Source organism: Prionailurus bengalensis, chromosome A2 (genome assembly GCF_016509475.1).
Source record: "Prionailurus bengalensis isolate Pbe53 chromosome A2, Fcat_Pben_1.1_paternal_pri, whole genome shotgun sequence".
NCBI classification, from domain to species: Eukaryota; Metazoa; Chordata; class Mammalia; order Carnivora; family Felidae; genus Prionailurus; species Prionailurus bengalensis.
Window position 1 is genome coordinate 126,993,373 of NC_057348.1, and position 13,395 is coordinate 127,006,767.

General features: G+C 41.7%; 1 protein-coding gene across 7 annotated transcripts in view; it reads right to left on the reverse strand.

The window, feature by feature from the left end:
- Positions 1-13,395, reverse strand: part of ELMO1 (engulfment and cell motility 1) — a 536,725-nt gene that overhangs the window by 410,910 nt on the left and 112,420 nt on the right. The gene's annotated exons all lie outside the window — the stretch shown is intronic.

Sequence of the window (13,395 nt, forward strand, 5' to 3'; positions counted from 1 at the left end):
TTGTTCCTACAAAGTGCATAGAATTCTTCTCCTAACCGTGGCCCTGACAAATGCCAATCATGCAGCAGCTTGAGCTGGACACACTTGAGTAATGAGACCATGACACCATGTGCCATGGTGTCAACTGGCCGGCTGACTACAGCTGTGCTCCAGGCCTAACAGCCACAGCTGTGTTCCGCTCCGCCTGCCCCCAGAGAGAAGGAATGCAGCAAAGAGAGAGACACACACAGCTCACCCAGTGATGTTGAAACCTCTCTACTTTGGACGAAAACAGACCCCCCATCTATCTCTGTCTGGGGTGGGCAGTAGCATGTCAACTGAAAGAACAAATCACAGGCAAGAAATAAAGGGGGCAGAAAAATCAAAGAAATACAACACATGGTCTTGGATTTTTCAGATACAAACATATAAAAAGCTGTCTACATATAAACATGTTCTGCTTCTGTCCCTCTGAAGGGCAATGTGTTATGGGGAAATGAATACTGAATCAAGCAGAACCAATTCAAATCCTAGCTCCTTAACTGGTCTGCAGTATTACCTATATAATTCCCTTAATTTGCTGAACCTCAACTAATTTATCTGTGGAATGGGCATAGGACCTACCCATTCCTCAGGGCTGCTATAAGAAATAAATGAGAATTAATACAAAGAGCAGAAAAATCAAAAAAGGGTTAAGGGTTAGGATTTTGGCTTATTACTCTCTCATGTCACAAAATAGCCCTGAGACATGATGTTACCATGTCTGCTCTGACAAATTAGTGAATTCTGACCACTGTTCACAGTCCCTTCTAAGGGCCTCCAGCCCTAGCTAAAAGTTGACTCCAGCTCAGTCCACAGTGTTCCTCCAGTGAACTCCTGCCCACCAGAGATCTAGTCTCTATGACTGAGTCCACCACCATGTGTTCAAAAGAATGTCTGACTAAACTAAAAATCCAGTGGGAAGGAGGGGAACCTAGAAATCATTGAGGAGTGGAAAGCTGCGGGGTTATCCCGACATCCTGAGTTGGTCTCCTTTCTAATAAGATGAGAAATGGAGATTGGGTTCTCCAAAGAAGTTACATGTTAAACAAGCCAATGGCTTCACAAGAACTTATCCACTGTTTATGGCTTTAGCTTTGAGTGGAGGGGCAATGATGTTCTCACATCCAAAGGACAAAGGAATTTTAGGAGTAAAACTATGCCCATTAGATGAGGATTTTGCACTTCCAACTGCCAGAGCCTTCTCCAGGCTATCTGTATTTTATGAAGACTTATCACTCCTAGCCTCCTAATCTTACTTTTTACACCCTCAAAACTGAAATCTAAATAACAAGACTGGATGTTAGCCTTGAATTACATTGAAACAACAGATCAGACCAAGAAAGCATTGCTACTGAGGTAGGAGAAGGCATCTAACACAATAGCTCCCAGAATTAGATTTCCTAGTTGAGGTGTCATAAAGGAATTTCTTAGATTTTCCTTCAGGTCTGACTCATAGATTCAGAACCAAATTTGAACAGATAGAAGTCTATGGGGTACTATTATATCTAGAATATTCTCAGGCTGGATAGATGAAAGGAGTAAAAACCCTGGAAGAACTTAGAGATTTAACAAAGATTATACAAAGGCTCTAAACCACTGATGAAAAGGAATCACAGTTAACTGAACATAACACACCCATAAGGCAGCCTTAACCCCTCAGAATAAATGCTATGGCCCACGCCCCACACCTGTCTCCTCTATTCTTCTTGCTGTTCCAGTGAAATATTAGCTCCCACCACCCAAAGGTAGTGCCAGTGAACTTTCACAGTCCTCCTCTCCCTTAATTCATCTACCTTATTTGACACTATTACTACTGCCTTCTTTTGGAAACCCTCTTTCCAGAGCTTTCATGGTATTTCCTTCAGTCTCCTACAGTGTTAACCAATACACCATCAGTAAAAGCCAAGAGATCCTTCAATTGTTTCTCTTTTGCCTCTAACGTCCTAACGCCACATTTCTGTTCTGGTCTCTTCCGCTTTTGCTTAATCGGTCAGTTCCTCATTCACTTCAACTGCCCAGAGTGTAAAGTTCTGGCTCCAAATACTCTCTTGCACATCTCTGACAGCTTGCTAGATACAACATTTAACTCTCCTTCAGGAATCTTATCAAATACACAAACAAAAACCATCACTCTCACCCATCAACCTGCCCCAACAACAGCAGGACCTCAAAGGTCCCACACCCCCACCACGACGGCTCCCTCTGGTTGCACCGCTTCTGCTCAGAAGCACCTACAGCCTTCGTTTCTTCACTCTGCAGCTCAAGGAGTTAAAGGCACGTCATGACTTCTCACCTCCTAACTACTCTCCTAACATACAGACACTCCCCATCCCAACTCCTGCTATCAAATATTCCCCCCAATGCCATTGCCTCTCATTCTTTGTCCCTAGTCCCAACCACTCCGGAGTGCAACCCCTTCATTACTGATGACTCACCACAAATCCTCAGTCAGATGCTCCACTGGCACATCAAACTCTGATTCCTATCTGCCATTAGTTCCTACATTGCCTACATGGGGCAGTTTTTCACATACATTTGTAGAGAATTCATCCTTGCCTTCCCCTTTTCTTTACTCTGTTTTGTGATATATGCATTTCCACTGAGTCTCATCATTGTTGCCTCCACAAACTGTCTCCCCTTTATCCATTCCAGACCTTACTACTACCTCTGTAGAGCTCTCAGGACACTGTCACCAGATCCTTGCAAATAAGTCTCCACATCCCCAGCTTCTTTCTCTCCAATCCCTACATCAGCCATAATTGGGTAAAATCTGACTTTCCCTAAACTTTGCTCAGGTCACTCTTTTTTGCCCCAATATCCTCTGTAGATCCCCAGTGACCATCACCAATATGGTATAAATCCCTTAGCTTGTCATCCAAGGCCTTCCACAATCTGTGCTCATGCAGTCAAACTTTCTACTAATGCTGTACATGTTATTCATGCTTCTGGATTAGTCCATGATTCACCAAAAAAAAAAAAAAAAAGGAAAGAAAAGAAAAGAATCCCACTTCCATACTTGCACTTTATACCATTTGTTGAATGTCCCTCTCCTTTCTGTTCCAGTTCTAACAATGAACTCTTACTACCAGTAATATCCATTTCAAAGCAGAATATCCACCTTTAAGCAGATGTCTCTGATCTCCCCAACCACACAGACAGAAGTCACTCCCTCTCTGTACTTAGCACATTAAATAAGTCACTCCCCAAAACTTTGTATCTCTGTCTTATCTTCTTGTCCCTTGAGAACAAGCCCTCTTAATTCATGTGGGTTAATCTTCTCCAGCCCTCAGTACTAGTTACCATAGTATATAGGTGCTAGTAGAATCCAAAAGGAGACTCAATGCATTTCTGTTGAATGGAAAACCCACACATTCACTTTCTGTCAAAAAAACAAACAAACAAACAAAAAGCCTTGAATAAAGGAAACTATTTGAAGAATAGCCTGGATTAACTAGCACACCTCCCCCCCTTCCTACCATGTAAACTACACTGGGTGGCTCTAAGCAGCTGTTGGCTAGAAGTTGTTAGACACGTGAATGCTGTCACTACTCCCTGCACAGATGCCTCTCGAAGGAGTTATGTGATTCATGGCTTGGAAAAGCATTGAGCGAGCTAGCTGATGACGAGTGTAATTCAACAGGTGATAAAACAGTAAAACAGATACCCGTCAAATGACCATCACCATCCGTTAGCAAGGTCACACAGGTGAGCAGCACTATCATAAACTGGGACTGAACAAGATACCCAGACAGAAAACACTAGTCTGGTGCCACCGCTTTTCTCATTTCCTATACAAAGCCCTTAGTCTGACGTGAGTTTCCTTGTGCCACTTACATTCCAAGCCAAAGGCCCCAGCTCTGCCTATGTTTTGGTTAACATTTGCTCAAGCGGCATAGGATGCTTCTGCCTATCTCCCCAGTCTTCTAAGTCTTGGGAGTATGGTGACACTTTGATTGCTTTCTGTAGACCTGAGGAACAATTTGTCTTTCACTTCATTGAGAGAAAAGGCTCAGGAGAAAAAGAAAATTAGGTCTAAAAGGCAAAAACTGGTTCTTCTTCCTGATTCCATAAAGCCTAAAGGAGCTAAAAATAAAATTCTATACTCTATTTGAATCTATCAGGATTTAGAATACTGAGGCAAAATTATTTTAACTACCTAAGTATGTTTTCGTAACTTAAAAAAAAAATTGTAACTGTGGCGCCTGGTTGGCTCGGTCAATAGAGCGTGGAAGTCTTAACCTCAGCGTCATGAGTTCAAACTTACAGGTTGTGGAGCCTACTTAAAGTTTTTTAAAAAGTAACCAAATTCCTCAAGCTTTTTGTTTTGAAGGTCAAAACTATCTTCTTGGCCTCAGCAGTGAGCTGAGATGGGAAGAGAAGGAATGTTTTTAAGGATAACCAGGAGGGTTAGACAGTTACCAGATTGCACCTTGCAGGTGGTTAGGGGTGGCCCCAGACCACCACACTCTTTTCCTCATTCCCCTTAGCAACACTGAGGTCATCTTGCAGCATAGAAAAGTATTTCTTCATTTTATATTTTTCTGGGGAAATTTTAATGCTGGCAGAAATATTTTTATTTGTCAAAGTATGCATTTCCATATGAATCTGATTGGCAAAGTACCATGTGCCAACAGTTATATTCAAGGAGTAGCTTTTTTTGTTTTTTTTGTTTTGTTTTGTTTTTTTAAGATTTATTCCTCCCTTTTGACTTTAACTCTTATTCTCCAAAAGAATTCCCTTATCTAATGGAATTTATCAAAGACAGCGAGTCAGGAGAGCAAATTTCCTATACAAAAGATTTGTGTATCTACTTTTCATAAGATCAGCTACATTTTTGCGAATGGCCAAATTCTCTAGCAATTCATTTTTAATCTTGTGTCTCTGGCAACACTCTCTTCTCTCTATTCGTTAAAGTGGGTGTTGGTCTTTGCTTTCCTTTTTATTATCTCTCCCTTGTCTTTAATGAAATGCCAGTATCATAAATTCCCGAATCCATGCCTCCCACTCTGACCCTCTTCTAAGGTCTGGTCCAGCAATACCAATAGCCCCTCGGGCAGATCCATGTGGATGTCCTGCCACCCCTTCATGAAAGCTTAACACTTCATCTTCTTCCTTACTAAACCAGATCTTCCTCTTGGCTCCCTTTTATCTCTTAAAAAAAAACTATGCTCTCACACAAACCACATGGTTCTTTTAAGGCATCAGAGAATCCCAAGAAGAAACATCCTTGGGAATCTCTGCTTGTTTGTTTAGGGGCAGGCAGCGCCCAGCCTGCCTTGAGGCTCCTTCCCCTGGAAAGAGCCCCAGAGTTCTGCCACATCCATGTCCCTGTCCCTGACATGCCTCCTATGAGCACAGTTCCTGTTTAACCACCTGTTCCTGTCCGTTGGCAGAGGCATCTGTCCTGAAGACTCATCCAGCCCAAAGGCTCACCTCAGGGCTATTAAATCTGTCCGTGCACACACTGCTCCCTTGACACTGACCCATGGAGGCTGATAGCACCCCCAGTGTTGTGACCACATGCTGTGAGCACCTACGGATTATGGGCTGGAGTTCTAGCCTCCGACAGTCACTTGTCAGGCACACACTTGTCCCAAAACGGACATCGCCCAGAAAACAGAGCCTGGTTTCACTGAAACCTCACTCATTTCAAATGTTTTTAATGACACAGGGGGGAAAGTGCTTATGTGGTGACGTTAAGTTAACAGACACCAGGAAAGCATTGGGAATGCTGAATTTTTATCCACTCCCTGCCTTTCTAGATCTTCCCCCAACTATGAGCTCTCATCTTTAGAAAATGACCTCCTGGGCTTAAACTCCAACTTCTGCAACTCTGGGTTTTGTAATCCTTAGGTTTACGACTTCTCTCAGTGATTCCGTTTTCTGTACTGAAAATAAACACAGTAACTCACACACTGTAGTATCATGAAGATGAACTGAGATGGCACAGGTGAAACCTTTGAGATAGCACCCAGGACAGAGTAAGACACTGCATAATGTTATTTATGAAGAGCTTCTTTCAAAATTCTTGTATCCTGTGTTGCCACTTTACAGCTACTTTTTTTAAAAGTTGATGAAATAAATACATGAATGAATATCCAATTCCTCTTTCTTCTTTGAGTGACTCCAGCCCTGTTGTTGCCTTTGGCTCTCATCTCTTCCTATTCTTCATTCTTCAACTCATTTTCATTTTGTCTGCCAACTCAGTTACACTTGCTATGGAGGCAGAGACCACCTCTGAGACACCTCTGTCACTTCCCAGGCAAGTGGCTACTGGGCCCCCGCAAGGCAGGCAATTAGCAAATATTGTTTCATTAAGACCACGTCTTCTTTTTCCAGGCTTTTAGCTTCTTTCCCTTTCTTCTGGTCTCTTTCCGACAGCCGCTAAAGCTCACGCAGGAGCTAAAGAAGGAACATAGCAAGAGGAAAGCAGAAGCAATCTCCGATCCCCACCATGCGTCTGCCCTTCCATACGGCCAGCGTCTTACAGTCCTTTAATTGCAAAACTATTTTCCACAAAGACTTAAAGTTTTTGGTTTCAGTGTGTTAAAAAGCTTTTCTCCAATGCTTTAAAAGAATGTGACAGATGCTTTATTCTGACACTTTGAGGCGATACAGCACAGCACTTGGGATTTTACTTTGCTTTTATAGATGGAAATTCATTGAACATATTCTGCACAGCAGTTATGAGTAATGTTGGCCCAGAAAGAAAAGAAACCCAGCTTCCACATGTCAGGACACCTCTGAGAAGGGATACGCATGTTAACTACGACTTAGCCTACAATAGGATTTGGAGAAACTTTAATGTACAGTAACCCGCCTAGTTCCCGGAGGTGCTTCCTGACATTGTGTCAATGACACAAGTCATCTTAGAACAGCTTTATCCTCCCACCCCCACCCCAAGGAGCCCTATGATGAGTCTCCATGCTTCAGAGCTATTTACCTCCATACTTTTGTATGGAGGAATGTGATGTGCTCTGAAATGGGTGTGAGTGCCTACTGTCTTCCTATGGGCAGCCTGAATAATCTGAACGAGAATGACAAAACCACACTTTCCTGGGCAAAGTTAGCTGGTTCTTGGAAAGCAAGTATTTTGATAACAGTTCCAATGTGAATCACTGGCACAAGATTCCATTGTCGGAAGTGACAAAGGGCTTTACAACTACATCTCCAAAGTAGTACAACCAGGCGGATCACATTAATTTTAAAAACTGAAAGATGATAGGCTATGCCACCTTTTTCTTGACAAATGATTTGTTTCAGAAATGGTTTCTTTATAATGACTTGTTTCAAGCTTCATGAAACTAATTAAATATCACATTTTAGCAAGATAAAGTAGAATCTTTGTGTCAAAAAAAAATCATTGGACTGTGTAAATGAGCAAAGACATAAATAATTAGCACTTTTGTGTGTTAGTGGGTTACACATAAGTGAAAAAAACCCTTTCTCTTTGAGGTATTCTAATATTCCTCCTCAGTAGAAACTGTATTTCCCTTCAATTGGAAGGGAAACTGAAATTTTAGAAAGTGACAAAAGTATGAAAATGAACAATGCAAAAACAAAGCACGACTGATACCAATGATCTTTTTTGATTCTCCTTCCCAGTCCCTATTTTATATTATCCTAATACCAATGTTGCTAGGGACATAAGAAACATATTTTTCCCCCAAATTTCAGTATCTCAGGCAGCAATAACAACCAATCTCTTATTTCCTATCTCCCTCTCAACTTTCCCTAATATCAGTGCTTTCCAAGAAGTATGCCCAGATGACTCCCCACTGGCTGGCACACCACTATACTCCACACGCTTGCAACCAAGTGTTCTCTGTGGAAAGGAGGGATTTGTACTCCAAACCAGCTGAGGTCATAAGGTCGGCCTACCCTCACTCCTGTGAAATAGTCTACTTGTTTGTGTCAAATTCATATGTGGAAGGTTAATAAGTATTTATGTGCATGATTTAAAATTTAAAGGACAGGCAGGCTCAGTAGGATAAACAGAAATGACTGTGGACCCACATGAGTAGGGTATTATCAGTCTAGGTGAGCAGATACAAGAAAGCCAGAACCTTACTTTGTTCAGGTTCAATTTAAAAACAGAATTATGAAGGTTTACCAACTGCAAAGAAACCAAGATTCGATATAAGACAGCAGTCAAAAGCACACTGAGAGGAACTGGTGGCAAAGGGAGTTTTTAAGAAGCGAGTTTATTTTTTCAATTTCTCCCCCTCCTTTATTTCTTGACTCTCTTCGTTATGTGGTGGGTTTACTTGTTTGTGAGTGGATACACCAATGCCAATTCATCCTTCTTTCTTGAATGGTAATGGATGTGCTGGGACATCTGCCAACCAACAGCGGAAGGACATGGACTTTCAAGTCTCAAATAGATGTCCCATGAATGGGGCAATGGTAATCTAAGGCTGAACCGTAGCCTTGAAGAATAACAAAACAGGCTCTTCTTGAAGGGTTTGGAATATGCAAACAATGGCCACAACCTCATGCACTTTCTAAAACTCCCTTAACTTTGAGACATCATCAACCTAGACTTTTATTATCTATCATCACTTGGCCAGCCTTTCTGACACTTATGGTAATAATAATAGCTACAATTTATTGAATGACTATCATATATCCCCTATAAGATGATACTACTAAGCCTATTTTACAAATGATGAAACTGTCATAGGATCTTGAGATGTTAAGTAACTTGCTCAAAGCCTTAAAACATCTAGAACAAAGCCAGAATTTGAACCTGGACCTATGTCATTTCAGAATCCGCGTTCTTTAACTCCATCCCAAATCTGAAACCCTGGCAACCATGAACAACAAGACCAAGTGCCCAGAGCTAACACCCAAGGGGAAGGGTGCTGGACTTCTGGGCATCTTGGTTCCTGGCACATAGTGAGGTCATGATAAACATTATTTAATGCATGATGTTTCAGCACTTCCATGAGAATAGTAGATGACACTGCCTTGTGACGAAACCCTAAGTGAACACTGAGACTTCTGACATCCAGTGGAAGAATTCTCTGTGCTCTGGTCCCCTTCTCACCTTATGCTCAAATCCAACATCCAGCCCTCACTTCTGTGTAGTTCCCTTCTGTTTTGGGCCATTGTAACTTGAGTGTGTATCCTTCCATAACCTCAGACTCAAAACCTACCCCAAAACTCTTTTCTAATTTGCAGCTTTTACTCATCTTCTTCTAGTTTGCCAGAAAATAAGCTTGGAATCAACATTATAGCTTCCTTGCCCTTCATATTATTGGCTCTTCGGCCCCACCAAGTCAATCTCACAGGTGACTCACTAAACCTTCTTCTTTATTCTGCTTCTGGGTACAGAGGAGCAATTAAAAACAGATGATATCTGGGTTGCTTAGGGTACTTTTGGTTATAAGTCTAGCAAATGCAAAGCCATGGCTCATGTGGCATATGAACAGTGTCATACGCATGAATGAGAGAGGGGTTAAACAGGCAACTCAGAGGCAAAAGATGTCTAAGTCCTATAAACAACTCTTGATGATTAGGACCCATCCTGAGTTTTTAAGCAGGAAAGTGACATAGTCAAGTGCATTTCCTAATGACAGGTGATTGCACTGGAGGTTGAGAGACCAGTTAAGTGGACAAATTGGCCAGTGCATTGAAACCCAAAGAAAATCTGAAAGGAGGTACAGTCATACAGATACCTGCTTTATTCTCCTGTACCCATTTGTGTAAGGTTTCCATGAAGACTGTGAGTCCACCTAACTATCCCTCCACTATCTTGATAGCTGCTACCACGATTCGCTATTCACACAAGAAATCTAGGAATCATCTTTAACATTTCCCTCCTCTTCACCTGACACCCCCTACATATAATCAATCATCAATTTCGTGTCAATTTAATCCTACTAGACATCTTGATGAGACATATGCTTCACTTCTTTCTATCTCCCATCACTATCCTAAGCCACGGCATATCACTCCTTGCCTGGACTATTGCAAGGGCTGTCTAAATAATCTCTCTCATTTCATTTTACCTCTTGCAAAACATACAAATGCTTTGGAAGAGAAAGACAGCAAACCTATTTCTCCCCTCTACCGAGAATTCCGTTTAACTGAGCAAGAATGACCTCTAGCATTCTGCTTTTCCTTCTGAAAATGAATTGCAGATTTTAGGCTGCTTTCAGTAGGGACATATTCTAAAAGTACAAATCATACCATGCCAATCCCCTGCTTATAAACCTCTCCTTTTCTTGTGGCTCTTGGATAAAGTACTAAGTCCATTTAGCTCCGAATAGCAGAGCCTCTACTGATCCAATCAGCCAAATCCAGAGCCTCTGTTCTCTCCCACTGCAGAATTTCTCTTCAGTTCCAGAGAAGTAAGATATTAGCTAGGATTTCCTCAAATATTGCCTCTCCACCATTCATTTTGTCCTTTTTTTATGTTTATTTATTTATTTTTGAGAGAAAGAGAGAGAGGAGCAGAGAGAGACAGAGACAGAGACAGAAAATCTGAAGCAGGATCCACGCTATCAGTACAGAGCCCAACATGGGACTCAAACTCACAAACCATGAGATCATGACCTGAGCCAAAGTCAGATGGTTAACTGACTGAGCCACCCAGGTGCTCTGCATTCTTTATTAGTAGGACTGCCAGCTAGACATAGGTTACAACTTCCTAATGTATCCTTTTAACACAAATTCACAATCATATTTTTCATTCATCTTTTGAGCTATGTTCTGAATGAATTCCTCATTCTCATTCTCCAAGTTATCAATTTTTTCTTTAGCCAAATCTACTCTAGGGTTACTCTGTCTGTGCATTCTATTGTTTTTACTTATCTTTTGTAGTTTTCCTTCTTTTTTTATATTTCACTTACCATATGTATATTTTCCATTTCTAAGATTTCTAATTGATTCTTTCTGATACCCATATATTCCTCAATTTCTATCTACCTCCTTTGTGTTCATAATCTGCTCATGGAGATATCGTCCTCTTGCTGACACACTTATTTTTAAGTCCTCCCTTGTTGCTCTCTCTGTTCCTCCACATTGCCCAGGGAAAACAGGGCCAGCCAGAGCAGCAGCAGCATCAGATGTGATAAAAAGGGACCAGATGCAGGCAAGTTTACTGAGGTAACTGATTGGACAGAAAAGCCAATGGAGAGGGAAGAGCCTGGGAGGACATACAGTTTCAGCTTCAGCAAACTACGTGTATGTTCTCACCTATCACCTGGAAAAGGAAAACATGAAGTTTCTGGAGCAAAGCAACACAGGTCTTGGAGTAGAAGGCATGATAGGCATGATAGGACAGTTTTGAATATATTGAGTTTGCAGGACAAGGGACATAGATGGCCAAGGCAAATAGGCTGATACGTGGTTGTTTATATGGGTCAGGAGGTCAAGAAAGAAGTGAGCCAGAAATAACCAGCATCCTATCGTGATGATGCTGACAAACCCAAACAGATCACCACAAACTTGTCCCAGAGTAATGGTCCATCTACAATCATTTTGAAAATGGATATATCTTATCTCAAAGCCATTTGGTTGTCTTTTGATCATGGATGGCTTTGATGGAAGGACAAAAATAAATCTTCCCAAGGGTAATTAATAAAATGTAATAATATATTTAGAATGCATGGTGGGAACAAGGAAAGGCACGTTCCTCTCACCAGAGCCACCCCCTTGCAGAAAGATTTCTCTGCTGAAATCTACCTAGAAAGCAAACTAAAATCTGCAATTCATTTTCAGAAGGAAAAGCAGAATGGTAGCATTCATTCTTGCTCAATTAAACTGAGCTCATGGTTGAGGGGAGAAATAGGTTTGCTGTCTTTCCCTTCCAAAGCATGGCAAACGCTATTTTATGGGGTTATATAGACTCTGTCACACAACGAGAGGGAGCTAAACCAGAAAAGGAAATGGCCCAGTCACTTTATTTTAAAGGAAGTTTAAGTAATAACAGCTACAATACCAAGTCCAACAGTTGCAAAATCAGATGAGGAATGACTATTCCTGTCACAGTGTCATTCTACCTTTATTATGACATCACACAAAGCAATAGTGCAGCTGCACACGGGCTTTGTCACATCTTTGTCATGTGGAACAGAAGGAGCTCCTGCAGGTGCTATGTTTGGACACTGTGTAAAGTAAGGAGAGGTGAAGAATTAGTAGGACCATTTTACTGATGCGGGTATTGAATCACACACTGAAGGTTACTGTGGGAACCAGATGAGTCGCCAACAGAGAGAGTCAGAAATTTAGAGGGCCTCACAACAGTGATTTCCAAATCTGGCCCCAAGAGCATCAGCATCACCAAGGAGCTTGATAAAAACAGGAATCCCTGGGCCTCCGAATGTACCTACAAATAATCCTCTCCGTATGTTCAATGTGTTTCGTAAGTGATTCCAGCAAAGAACCAAGCTTGGGAACCACCAATTTAGTCCATTCTCAACAGAGAGAAATTCGTCAATTGCCCAGGGGACATGTGGCAATGTCTAGAGACATTTTTGGTTGCCAAAACCGGGGGAGGGGATGCTCCTGGCACCTAGTGGGTAAAGGCCAGGATACAGCTTAAATCCTATAATGCACAGGACAGCACTCATAACTAAGAATCATCCAGTCCAGGGGGACGGACCTATGTGGCTCAGTAAGTTAATCGTCCTACTTCAGCTCAGGTCATGATCTCATGGTTCATGAGTTCGAGCCCCACATCAGGGTCTGTGCTGACAGCTCAGAGCCTGAAGCCTGCTTTGGATTCTGTGTCTTCCTCTCTCTCTGCCCCTCCCCGGCTCACACTTTGTCTCTCTTTCAAAAATAAACATTTAAAAATTAAAAAAAAAAAAAAAAGAATCATCCAGTCCAAAAGTTCAGTGGCTCTGAGGCTGAGAAATGGTGATACAATCCAACAAGTCAGGAAAGAACAGTCTAGGAAAATTTCAGGACTTTTAATTTTTGCAATGCAAAGTTGGATCCTCGCTTTTCAGAAATCCAATCTCATTTTCTCGATTCTACGGGATTTTAAAACTTTGTGTATTGTGGTAACCTACACACAACATAAAATTTCCAGGGGCGCCTGGGTGGCTCAGTTGGTTAAGCTATTGACTCTTGATTTTAGCTCAGGTCATGATCTCATAGGTTGGGGAGATCAAGCCCCACATAAGGCTTTGCTCGGGATTCTCTCCTTCTCTCTGCCCCTTCCTGGCTTGCACTCACATACTTGCTTGCTCTCTTTCTCAAAATAAATAAACTTAATATGAAACATAAAATTTCCACTTGCAACCATTTTTATAAAGGTTTTTTTAATGTTTATTTATTTTTGAGAGAGAGACACAGCGAGCGAACAGGGGAGGGGCAGAGAGAGGGAGGCATAGAATCCAGAGCAGGCTCCAGGCTCTGAGA